A 12,715-nucleotide genomic window follows, 5' to 3' on the forward strand; every position below is an offset into this window, starting at 1 on the left:
GGAGGAAGCTGCATTGTGATACCTCAAATAATAAGAAAGCAGATACTAAGTAAAAATCCATGAAGGGTACAAGGGCATCACCAAGTGCAGAAAGAGAGCACAAGCATCAGTGTGGTGGTCTATTGGTGGATTTAAAACAAAGAGAAATGTGGGTTCTGTTGTAAGAATAAGAGGGCACAGAGAAAATAATGTAAAGATTCCTGTAACAAAATGATCCCCTGTTGGCCTTGATGAGCTTCCAAGCAACATCTACTCTGTCGACTTGTGCAAGCCCAGCAGAGCTTTCCATGGGCAGGAACATTCATACAACACTGCCCACCCTGGACTGTAACCTGACATCTAAATGGCGAGACCTGTCTCTCATCAGGCAGAATGTTTGAATGCAAATTGCTGTTGTGAAGAAAATAGGTACCGTTAAAATCTAATGTCTAATTATTCTTAGACAGAGTTACATCCAGGAATAATAACACCCCTCAGTTTTGTTTGAAGAAACTTTGAAAGGGAATGTGTCAAAGAAGTAAGTTGATTGAGCATCTTCACTTACACAAGATCTTTGTATTACATACGTCTAGGACAGGGGTCTGCAACCTGCAGCTCTGTAGCCTCATGTGGCTCTTTGACTCTTTTGCAATGGCTCCCTATAGCTTTCAAAAATATTGAAATAATTCATTATTTTCTTACAGAGGGTATTCATGATTAATGATTTTGACACCAAATGAAATCACGATATCACAATTTGTTAACCTAAAAATAAATCGCATGGTGCAATAACTCGGCAACCTTCCTACTTCACCTCCTGAAACATCTACAGACCATTAACTTTCCCTGCACCTGTGGCTCACCTTCAGTTTTAAATTCCTGGTAAGATAACTAAATCAACTAAATGACTATTCTGGAAGTAAATAAAGACTTTAATTGTGTGGGGACTGATTTATTTAACTGCCAACATGCTGGCTAAATATGCATGCTTGATATGTGGCAGTAAATTAGCATTTAGCATGTGTTGACTGACATTGTGTTGTCAAATTAATGTTATTGTTTTGTATCTACTGTATTATCTAAAAAAAAAAAAATCTATCTATATATATATATATATACTGTATATATATATGTATTTATATAACATTATTCGATAATTTCAACTGTATATAATTTTCTTCACTATGTTGTCATTAAAAAAGTTTTTTTTTTTTTTTTCGGCTCCGTAAGGACATTAATCCAGGTGAGATGAGGCAAAATGGCTCTTTTGAGAGTAAAGGTTGCAGACCCCTGGTCTGGGAGGAGCCCTGTCATTGACTGGGTGTTCAGGAAGAACGTAGGCTGCTGTGCGTGCGTAAAAACACAGAGTTGTTGTTGCACGGTTTGTTCGGACAGTGAATAAAAGGTCAAGAAACTGAATGGCTGCGGCTGTTGTTTTTGGACAGAGGTCACATCCCATTATCGACTCTAAAGCTACAGTGGTTCACTGTCAGCCAGGAGCAGGCTGTTGTTGGCGAGCGGAGATGTTTCACGTTTCATTGATTTAGGAGGAACAGTTGCCAACCTCATTTCCTGGCAGTGCGAGCCAACAGCTGCACTTTGATGATGAAATTCATGCAAATTTAGCGCTGATGAGCAGAAATGTGAGGACAGAATAGGGCAGTAAAGTACGTAGTGGAGACAAACTGAGCTTTGAACAGAGGCGAGGTAACGAGTCAGACAAGTAAAGTAAATGCTTTTTTTCACTCTAGTTGGATGTTTCTGTTAGTGAGTTACTGTAAATCAAAAAGGGTGTATTTAATAGGCCTTTGTCCTTTTTATGTAGTTGACCCACAGGTCCTACATTCAGTCTCATCATCTATACCTGCTTATCTTGTATTTAACACAGGGGATTCTGGAGCTAATCTCTCCACAAATTGGGCGTAAGGCAGTGAAAACTCCTTGGATATGACACCAATCAATCGCAGGGGTGTTAAATAGTACTTTGCACTTTTGACAACAATTGTTTGCATTTCCCAGTGAAGCTGATACCTCTTTCTAGAGGTGTTCAGACAAATGAGTCCCCGGGCATTCAAACAGTTTTTAAACGGTTTGGGAGAGACTATTATGGGGAATATGAGGGAGATGATTGTTGGGTTTTAGGCCTATGTTATGTGTTTTAATTATGACATGTATTTGTTTCTCTATGATAGTATTTATTATATTGTTGTAAATATTACTGTAAGTGTATCTTTTGAAAATAGTGTGGTTGTCAACTTTTTGTAAAACTAATCACGCCTCTTTGTAGGTAGCAGATTGATAATTCCATTGGAGGAAACTATGTAAGTCTGCAATGTCCCTTTTCATCAGACTGACTGTTGTAGTACTGGTATATTTGATTAATTTTATGGAGCCAGGTTATTCTGTGTCACTCAGTTTTGTTTATTGCCATTTGCTGTGAAAAACCACATTGGCAAATAAGGTGCAATAAGGTCAAAGTGCACAGACAACATTTAGGTGGACACACAATGCACAGATTTGAAAGACACAAATGAAACATGAGCACGGTCATGATAAAATCAATAAAAGTAGATCAAACTAAAGTGCATTGTTTAAAGTTGATACAGCCTGTGGGGAAAAAAAAAATCTCTTGGCATGGCAAGATGTTGTACACTTAATGGTTGTCTTTCCCAGAGGGAGAAGTTCAAACAGTCACTGGCAGGATGGTGAGTGGGGTCATGTCCATCCATCCATCCATCCATTTTCAGACCCGTTTTGTCCTATTGCAGGGTTACGGGGGTCTACCGGTGCCAATCTCCGGACAAGCAACGTGAAATTAATAATAAATATGCAATGTGTTGATTTGTAAATAAACTGTAAATATATTAAATAAACACAAGTGCTTCATATACCCATTTATGTTTTTATTTAGGCCGTATATATATATATATATATATATATATATATATATATATAACTGCGCAAATATATATATATATATATATATATATAATAGGTTATTATGTATCAAAATACTAGTTTTAGGAGTTGCTGCTTTTACTTCTCAGAACAACAAGTAAAGCTCAGATGATTAATGAGTGTCACATATTGTGCAGCTGTTTGTTAATAAATGTCCCTGTGTGGCATTTTGCATCAGCAAATTTAACCCAGAATTGTCTTTCTGGTGAGACTTTATTTGATAAAATTATCTAGATTTATATCGTATATCACCATTTTGAGAAAAAATATTGAGATATGAGTTTTGGTCCATATTGTCCAGCCCTAGTAGGAATGTTCACAACATTTCATTGTTAATCAAGGGTGACCTACCAGATTCTATTGTATTCAGTCAGTGGTTGACAAGTGGGTATTTTAGATTTCTTGTACATCTATCTTAAAATATAAGGGATACTGGAGCTTGGTTGGGTGGGTGGGATGGATCGTAGTGGGCGCCAGAAAATTTCCCTTATTTTCAAATCCAACACTTGACAGGTATGGTTTAAAGGGCCCAATCATTTGTCCCGCCCCCGGCCCGGCTCTGATTTGTTCTGCTACTGTCCTCAGGTAACGCCAACTCTGACCATTTCATCGGCCAACGAGCACTTCTGACATCGCTATCATGTGGCATGCGGATGTTTATGTGCCGTAAAGTTGTGTGTGCGCATGCGCGGGCAACCATGCCCATCTGGCACGCTGTTTAACCTACCTCTACCAGCAGGACCATTGAGCCGTTAACCCTCCTGTGAATCTGATGATGACGATCGGGATGCCACAGTGGGGCTGGGCCAAGATGTTGCAGCTGAGTCTCGGGAAAAGTTTGGCATAGCAGCAAGGAAACTGGCAGCCTATCTGAGCAAAACACCAGAATAGTGTTTTTCTAACCATTTTTTGCAAACTCCAAATTTCTGCTTGCCACTCTCCTTGACCCCAGATATAAGGCCAGCTGATTTCTAGACAGTGTTGATGTGGAGGCACTGAATAGGGCATTACTCCTCAAAATGGAGCTCTGTGACCCTGTGGCTACACCTGCAAATAAACACAGAAGAGACACCTGCCACCAGCAGCACTTCAGTCTTGTCTTTCTTGTGGAAAAAGAAATCGGCTATTCCAATGAAGACACATTTACCATCAGGTGATGTGAAGGCCTACCTGGCAGATGGGGACATCAGCCTTGTCAATGACCCAGTGAAATACTGGTCAGGCAAGCTTTAGTGCTGGCCCAATCTTACACGCTTTGCACTGCAGCATCTCAGTTGTCCACCTACAAATGTCCATTCTGAGCATTTTTTTAGCACAGCTGGAAATGTGACCAATCCACAGTGTGAAAACTTAGACCCTAGCCATGTGGAACAACTGGTCTTCATTAAAGTCAATGCAGATCTGAAAAACAGCGTCGGACTATTTGATCCGTAGCACACAACTCGTTTTTAAAACTACTCAGAAAGTCACTTTTCAGAGGGCTATAATTCTGAAAAACAGGCGAGTTTGGGAAAATAAACCTCAAATACTATGTTGTTGGGGTTCTTAGAAGAAAATGGAGATGGGTGAAAAATATCATTATACCGCACCTTTAATGGAGTTTAGTTACTCTTTAAGGAAGCTGTAAGGTGTGCTATTACTTCTCTGTCACTTTTTTGTGTTGAAGCAAAACCAACTACTTAAACATTCATTTATAATGTCGCTCATATTAAATACTAGAAGTTGTTCTATGTCATTATGGAAACACTGGGGTTATTACAGCAAGAGCACAACATTAATATAAAGGATAGAAATGACAGTTACTACAGAAATTGTAAGTAGCAGAAACAATACACGATTCATGTGATTGACAAATCATGCATTAAAACTAAAATCATCTTCAGACAACAACACCAAACTTGTTTACATATAAACCATCCATGATATACCTGTATATAGTTAAAGTGTGAGATCTTGTGGAGGAAATAGTAGTTGTGCACCAGGACGTTTCCCATTTTAATATGTTAGTGGCACTGAACCATGGCTTTGATTAGTGGGAACCGTGGGATATGTTTTATTACTATTCATGCACTGAATTATTAATTCTTGGTTATTACCTTTGAGCGCCACTGAAAAACAGCACCATGGGGTTCAACGTTTGCAGTCTCAATCCTGTGCTTAGGGTTTGGGTATTTGACTTTTCTCATAATATTACAAATGTTCATAATTCTGCTTTCCTGGTGTTTTGATCTAAATTTGGTCAATTTGATTTAGTAAATGTGTTTTTCATTCAAGGTTTAATTGCAGTTTTTTCACTGAGGAAGTGGCTCGTCCTTTCCTCGCTACCTTGCTCTCCTCTGACGCCTAGATGTTCTACGTCCTCACCGGACTCTTCATAAGTCAGGCGCGGCTGCTGATGAACCCATGGTCTCTTTCTCTTGATCAGATTATTTTATCATGCAATAAGCCATAAAACTCTCTCAGTGTCACTTACATATACCATCCAAAATGGAATCATCAACAAAAATCATGTGAACGTGTGATTTCCCAGCAAATAATCTATAGTGAGTGTGCACCATCTTCACTGTTTCATTTATTGTAGACGATGCAATCACTGTGAATTATTGTATATTAATGTACATTTTTGTGTATAATTTAAAGTGTATGTGTCTTTTCTGTTTCATTCTTGGCTCCTTTTTAACAAACCCTCTTCCTGAGAAGTCACCAATGTCATTATCAGTCAGCATGCTGGGCCTAATTACCACAGCTCTGCAGGCCCCTTCCCTTATGAGTTTCGGCTCTCGAGGCTCCCATGGAGAGCCATGTTTGCTGACAAGGTGGAGATAAAGCCTTTTAAAGGCTAATGCTGTTAACAAGGTTGAGGGTTATGTATTTTAAGGGTGTCAAAACACCAGTGAAAACTATGGTAAAGGTGTAAATCCGTTCTGAGCTGCATCGAAGGAGTTATTACTCATTAGAAAAGATCTCATCAATACATAATTTATCTACTGCATGCATTGGCAACCTTTACTGTCATAAAAGCCACATAAGCTCCGCCCACCATATAAACAGGCATCTGAGAGCCACAGATCAATAATTTTGAAATGCCAGAACCATTAGTGGGAGGGGAGGGGGTGTTGTTGGGCCATGCATGGGGGGCAGCCAGGGCGAGCAAAACTGCATGGATCTTGAGGATTAGAACGAGGGAATGACATCCTTCAGGTGTGGAAGTGTGTGTGTGTGTGTGTGTGTGTGTGTGCGTGCGTGCGTGTGTGTGTGTCACATCCTCCAACTAGAGACTGATGCCTGCCTGAGGAATAGACCCTCTGACAGGACCAGGACAGAAGGAATGGGCCGTGTTGGCAACCCTCCCTCCGTACCACCGGTACAATTTTAACACGACTCAGGGAACTTTTTGGCAGATTTACTCTGTATTAATGAGAAGAATGAATGAGTGTTACTAAGTGAACAACTTTATAAAGGTTTTAACAACCTTACTCAGCAGTATGGTGTGCATGTGCTGATGTCCTGCTGAGCTTTCATGCCATCAATAATTGCTCTGTAGCTTTTTGTCTGACCCCTGTTCTAGTGTAAGCTATAATTTGTTTGTCGTTTTTAGGTCTAACTTAATTCTAATATTTAATGTGTCCACAGTTATTCTTTTCTTCTTCTTGCTGCAATTTTCTTTTTTGCTACATTTGCATCTTTCAATTTTCCATCTTTCTGTATCTATTAAACTACTGTGAGAGGCAAATGTTTCCCACAGGGACAAATTAAGTCTTATCTAATGATTTTACATTAATTTTCTACCTCACTAATTACCATGAAGTCAATTGATGAAAGTATTTGTTCTGTGACTAAGCTTTTGTTCATTTATTCAGGTCAGGAAAGTCAAACTCACTCTGTTTTTGTGATTTGGATTTCAAGGGGGCCAGATTGGAGAAATACAATAGCTTTTTTGTAAAATGTATATTTTTTGCAGTAGTTTATCATTTATAGATACAAAAAGCTAATTAAAGTAATACGCAACCCATCACATGAATGCACATTAGATGATAGATGTAAAGTGGAATAATAAAACTTTGCTACCAATACTTGTCTTTGGATTCATTTATATCAACTTATAGTTTCAAACACAACTATTCGTCTTTATAAGTAGGCATCGCCATATTAGAGATTTAAGCAAAATCAGTGTTCTCGTTGTCACGTCAGGATGGCTCTTCATATTTCCACTCTAATTAAAAAGTCTATCTTGAAATAGAACTTCAATTTCACATTATGATTTTAGACGTCGGCGGAACCAAATAAGATTTTTTTTTTTTAATTTATTCAGTTCATTTCCGACATGGTTGCAATCACAGAAATTCATTTTGACATTCAGAGTAAAATCACATCTTTGGTTTTTTTTTTTTTTTTGTCCTTCTGCATGTCGGAAAGGGCGACGGAAAAAAGCATTATGCTTATCCAGATCCGTCCCCTGATTTGAACACAGATAATTTTACATCAAACCTCGTTTCTTCCCTAGTCAAACATTCTCATCTTCTTCATAATTTCATCTTTTCATTAACGTTTTTTTTTTTTTTTTTTTGTCCTTTTTTATGTGATGTGTTCACGTCTGCAGTCATTGTTCCTGTTGTTACTCCTCCTCACTGTCCTTTTTTTTCGTATCTCCTCGAGCTTTCTTTTCCAGTCGTTGTTTACGTTCCTCCAACTCTCCAAACGAAAAGTTCTTCTTCTCTCGGAGTACCTTCATATCCTCTGAAAGTCTCCTCAGCATACGATGCATCAGAAAGGCACATGCTCTATACCACCAGTTCCAGACCAGACATGCTTTGTGTCCCATAGAGGCTGACATGTCGGTGCTCACTTTACTGTCAAGATGGACAGAACAAATCAGCATTTCTGGAATGAATGAATCACGGAAACTGTAAACATTTGTTTTGAGCAAATAATTCCTTTTTTTTGTCTTTTTTAATCTAGGCATCTTCTGTTGACTTCTAGCGCTGTTCTTGTTTTTTTTTTAGTTTTAGCTTTTCTTAGTTTAGAGATTAATAAAAAATGTCAGAAAGAAATAAGATGGATAACATCTAAACTGGAAGGTCTGGACAAGAGACAAACAAAGATGATTAATGAGCATCAAATAACTTTCTAAGATGAGAAAGTATTTGAGAATATTTTTGACAGTCCATATTGAGAGCTTTTTGCTGTGCGATATGAAAAATGTTTGTGTGTTTTTTGCAGTAGCTTGCAATGTCGATGATGATACAGCAGTAAGTTTGGGAAACTGCAATGCAGCAAACACAAAAAGTACAAGTTAATCTTTCCATCCTGTCACTTTAGTCTATTTTATCAATTAAAGTCTTTTAATCCGTTTATGTTGCTGAATGACAGCTCATTCTTCCTCGGTCATCGCTGATTAACAGCAGGAAGCAGAGTTCAAATGAATGATGATTACTCTGCCAAACTGTAATACACAGAGCAAACTTAGCATCACAAATAGAGCTGGTCGATTAATACGGTGGTTCCAAAATTGGTGACATCATTACCGGGGGGTGGGGGCGGGGATGCAAGAATGAACGGCCTTACTGAACATTGAGCATGAGCATTTTTACTCTTCTGAAGTACAGGTATGTATTTGTACATTTTATGAATTCTAAAGAAGAACAGTCCATATTTGAATGTTTTTCATTGAAGGTTACATTTTCTAGCCATTATGTTGAATTTTAGTTGCAAATTTTCTATTTTTCGAAGGGGGGCACATCAGAAAAAGTTTAAGAACCACTGCAATAAAAGACCTGAGTTAAAAAGTCAAATATTTGTACTGAATTAGGACTCACAAATCCCTTTAATGACTCAAGCAATCCCTCGTTAGACCCGCCTTGCACACACCAAGGTAACAGTCAGGACTCAAATAATCAGATTTAAGTTTTTACTGGGCAATGAAAAAAAATTACGACACAAAATGAAATGGCATACTCAATAAATACGGGGATTCAAATTACTCAAATGAACTAGATCTATGAAGTAAGTGATTCATTACCCAGATCCATAAAATTAATCAAAATTACCAGAACTAATGACAAATGACAAGGTTACCAATACAAATCTGCTTAGTGTTTTGAATATGGAACTTATTGAATGGCCCTGCACCATGCATTAAGCATCACGTGTATATGTAAATGACATGACAAATGGCACATATTGTCAACGACTTTTGAACCCTAAATTGGCCCAGTTTACGGTATTTCAGTGGATTTTTTAAACTGTGACAGGTTTGTGTTTAATAGCATCTCATTAAATCCACAGTGTTTAATAATGACTGTTGACAAGGACACACAATCGGTGGATAATTGATTTAGCTTTCGAAACATATGCCAAAATGTCGGATGGAAAATGCACTATTATCCTTTTGATAATGGGAGGGCTGAAGCTGAAAGAAATAAGGTGGTTTGCTGAAAAAGAAGAAATTCCATGGATTTGTCAGCGATCAGACTGAATCTTATGTAACTCTTGTTAGATGAGACAGGGAGGATATTTGTTCATGGTGACAGGTAAACAAGAGGATTGTCATAAGCACAGAGAAGATTATTATTATGATTTTGTTCACCTGGGAGCGTTTCAGAGCTCCTGTGGATCACTTAGAAACCATTACACCTCCTGTTGAGTCCCAGTTTCTGCAGCTGTGCCGTGAACACATTTGAAAGTTGGACGAGATGTAAAACATTAGAGTGTTTTCTGTAATAGTTTCTGCACTATTTTCTGTGACTTCAATGTCCAGATTGACCTGTTTCTCGCCAGTATGTCAGTCAAAATGGCTTGGTGCGGGGCTATAGGTCATTCTGTGAGTTAGGCAAGAGTGGACTTTGCTGCCTCCCCCAATATATATATAAAAAATTACAACGTTTTTTATGTTTTGTTTGTTTTTTAAAGTCTATGTGTACACATTATTATTTATTTTAAATGAAGACGTTTTGTTTTGTCAAGTTTTCATTAATAAAAACCTTCGTTTCCTTCAGTTTTTTATGAGCTGAAGCAATACGCTGCACAGTAAATGCAGATAACCTTTTACATTTGATACGACGTGGCCAAGGTATGTGAAGTTGGTAACATTCTCACCATGTGTCTCCTTTATCTAAACAATGGACCTCAGATATTTTTCCTCTTGTGTAGCATTGAAACACAATGTCTTCGTTTTTGCTATGGAAATTGTTAGCCCAAATCCATCTTGTCTCTCTCTCGCAGATTTTTTTTATTTATTTTGGGTAGGGGGGTGCAATTTGTTACCCCTCCAGCAGATGGTGCCCTAGGTGGCTGCCTGTGTTGCCTAGCAGCAACCAGGTAGTTCCGTAATCTGGTGCATCCATCCCATCCTCATCCGACATGGCAGAGTTTTCTTTAGAGGAATATCAGTGTTGAGTGGCATGTATAGTTAATCAGGAAGCAGTAGCTCATTAGTCTTCTGCTGATCCACTGAGCATCACAACCATGTATTCTGTATAAAGAAGGTCAATGTTGGCCTCAATAGCAACTCTTGACTTGTTCATGGATCTCCACCTACCTCTGGGAAGCTATTAGGTTGGAAGCTGCTTCAACTCATATACACACTGTTTGCTTTCCCCTGATTCCCGAAATATTATCCAAGCTAATTAAACCTACTCTACATCATGCATTATCGTTTAAACCAGGGGTCTGCAACCTGTGGCTCTGGAGCCTTATTTGGCTCTTTGACCCTTTTGCAATGGCTCCCTATAGCTTTAAAAAAAAAAAAAACAATGAAATAATGAGTTGTTATTTTCTCACAGAGGGTATTAATTATTAATGACATTGACAATGAATAAAATAATGATATAACAATTTGTCACCCTAAAACAGATAAATCACGTTGTGCATTAACTCTACCACCTTCCTACTTTACCGCCTGCAAAATCAACAGACAATCAACTTTCATTGCACCTGTGGCTAACCTTAATTTTTAAAACCCTGGTAAGATAACTACATCAATTAAAAGAATATTCTGGAAGAAAATAGAAATTTGAATTGTGTGGGGAACAAAATCAGCTAATTACCAACATGCCGGTTAAATATGCATGCTTGATATGTGGCAAGAAATTAGCAATTAACGTGTGTTGACTCCACCGACATTATCATGTGTTATCAAGTTCAAATTAATTTTTTGTTTCCCTTGAAATACATTAACTCAAAAAAAAATTCGTTCAGATAAACTGAAGTGCGTAAAAATTTGAAGATGCAAGATACTGTTTTGTTGTTATTATTTTATTTTAAACTGTTTTTAAGATGCCATTTACAGGATCAAAATAAATAACTAAATCAAATTAAATGAAATCAAACATTATTTGATATAATTTTAACCGTATAGACTGTATTGTCTTCATTGAGAGGGTATTTTGTTCGACTCCGGAAGGACTTTAATCAATGTGAGATTAAGCAAAATGGCTCCTTTGAGGTTAAAGGTTAAAAACCACTGGTTTCGATTTTCTGATGTTTGATTTTTGATTCCCTGCTGGGAAACGACTTCACCATGACGTCAGCATCGGCAGCATGTCTCCACAATCAATGAGCAATGGGTGATTGACACAAATTACGCCGTGATTCAAGCAGCAGCAACGAGAGATGCATAATTCTCCAACTGCTTCAATTAAAGCTGCAGACAGCATGGGACAATTATCAGTATCTCTACAATTTAGTTTTATTTTTATTCAAAGTGTGATGTGTGTGTGTGTTTTGTTAAAAGAGAGACACTCACACAAGCGGTAAAACAGACGATACACAATAAGCATGCAGCAATCGACTGTCTCACAAGTTTGCTTTAAACTGCAGAAGAAGGGTTAGACCAGGGGTCACCAACATGTTTCACGACAACACTGAGACAAATGTGTTCAAGTTTTGCAGATGGATATCATTAAAGGTGCTGCAGATTTGGTGTTTAGATTTTTTTTTTCCAGAATTAAAAAAAAAAAGTTAGTGAAGTTTCATAAAATTTTACATAATGTTTAAATTGTAAGAACATTTTTCGGTTAGTAAATCAGAAATATGATGATTCCCAATGAAATGTTTCAGAAGTGCTAATTTGAAAATGAAACATCGACATGAATTAAAGAAAAATAAAGTGTTGCATGTTGAAACTTAAGCATTTCCTAACTTTTTAAGTAGATGCAAAGTCTGTCTCCCTTATCTTTCCCTCTACTTAAAGTGAAACTGCATAATTGTAGCAGTATTTCTGTGTGGATCAAACTGGTAGCTTTTTGGATTGTTCAGTAACTTTGAAGAAGCTCACGGTTTCAGAAAGGTTGGTGACCCCTGGGCTAGCACAATGTGTAGAATGACATATAGTTAATATTATAGCATGTATTATTCTTTTTCTGGTCAGCACAACACAAACTTCAACAAAGAAAAACGTGATAAAAACTAAAAAAAAATGTATTCAGTTCCTTTACTGCATCACTGTCAATGCACCCCCCAACAAACACAAATATACGTACATTTGTCTGTCTTATTTCATACATTTTTTGACTTTTATGCCTATTTATATATTACTACCAATGTCTCAAAATATATTACAGTAAAATCTGCATTGTATTAATGGAGAGTGATTCCAAACTGTTACCAAACGTGTTATTTATTATTTCATAAAAGGTGCTATACTATTTTTCTAAAGTTTTCAGACATTAAAGGATTAGGCTGAATCTGCTTAACTTTATTTTTTAACCTCTGAAAAATATGAGAACATTTATTCACATGAGCTGAGCGATATAGAATAAGATAATGTGGTTTTAAATGG

The sequence above is a fragment of the Gouania willdenowi genome, chromosome 9 (assembly GCF_900634775.1).
Source record: "Gouania willdenowi chromosome 9, fGouWil2.1, whole genome shotgun sequence".
In the NCBI taxonomy this organism is placed as follows: Eukaryota; Metazoa; Chordata; class Actinopteri; order Blenniiformes; family Gobiesocidae; genus Gouania; species Gouania willdenowi.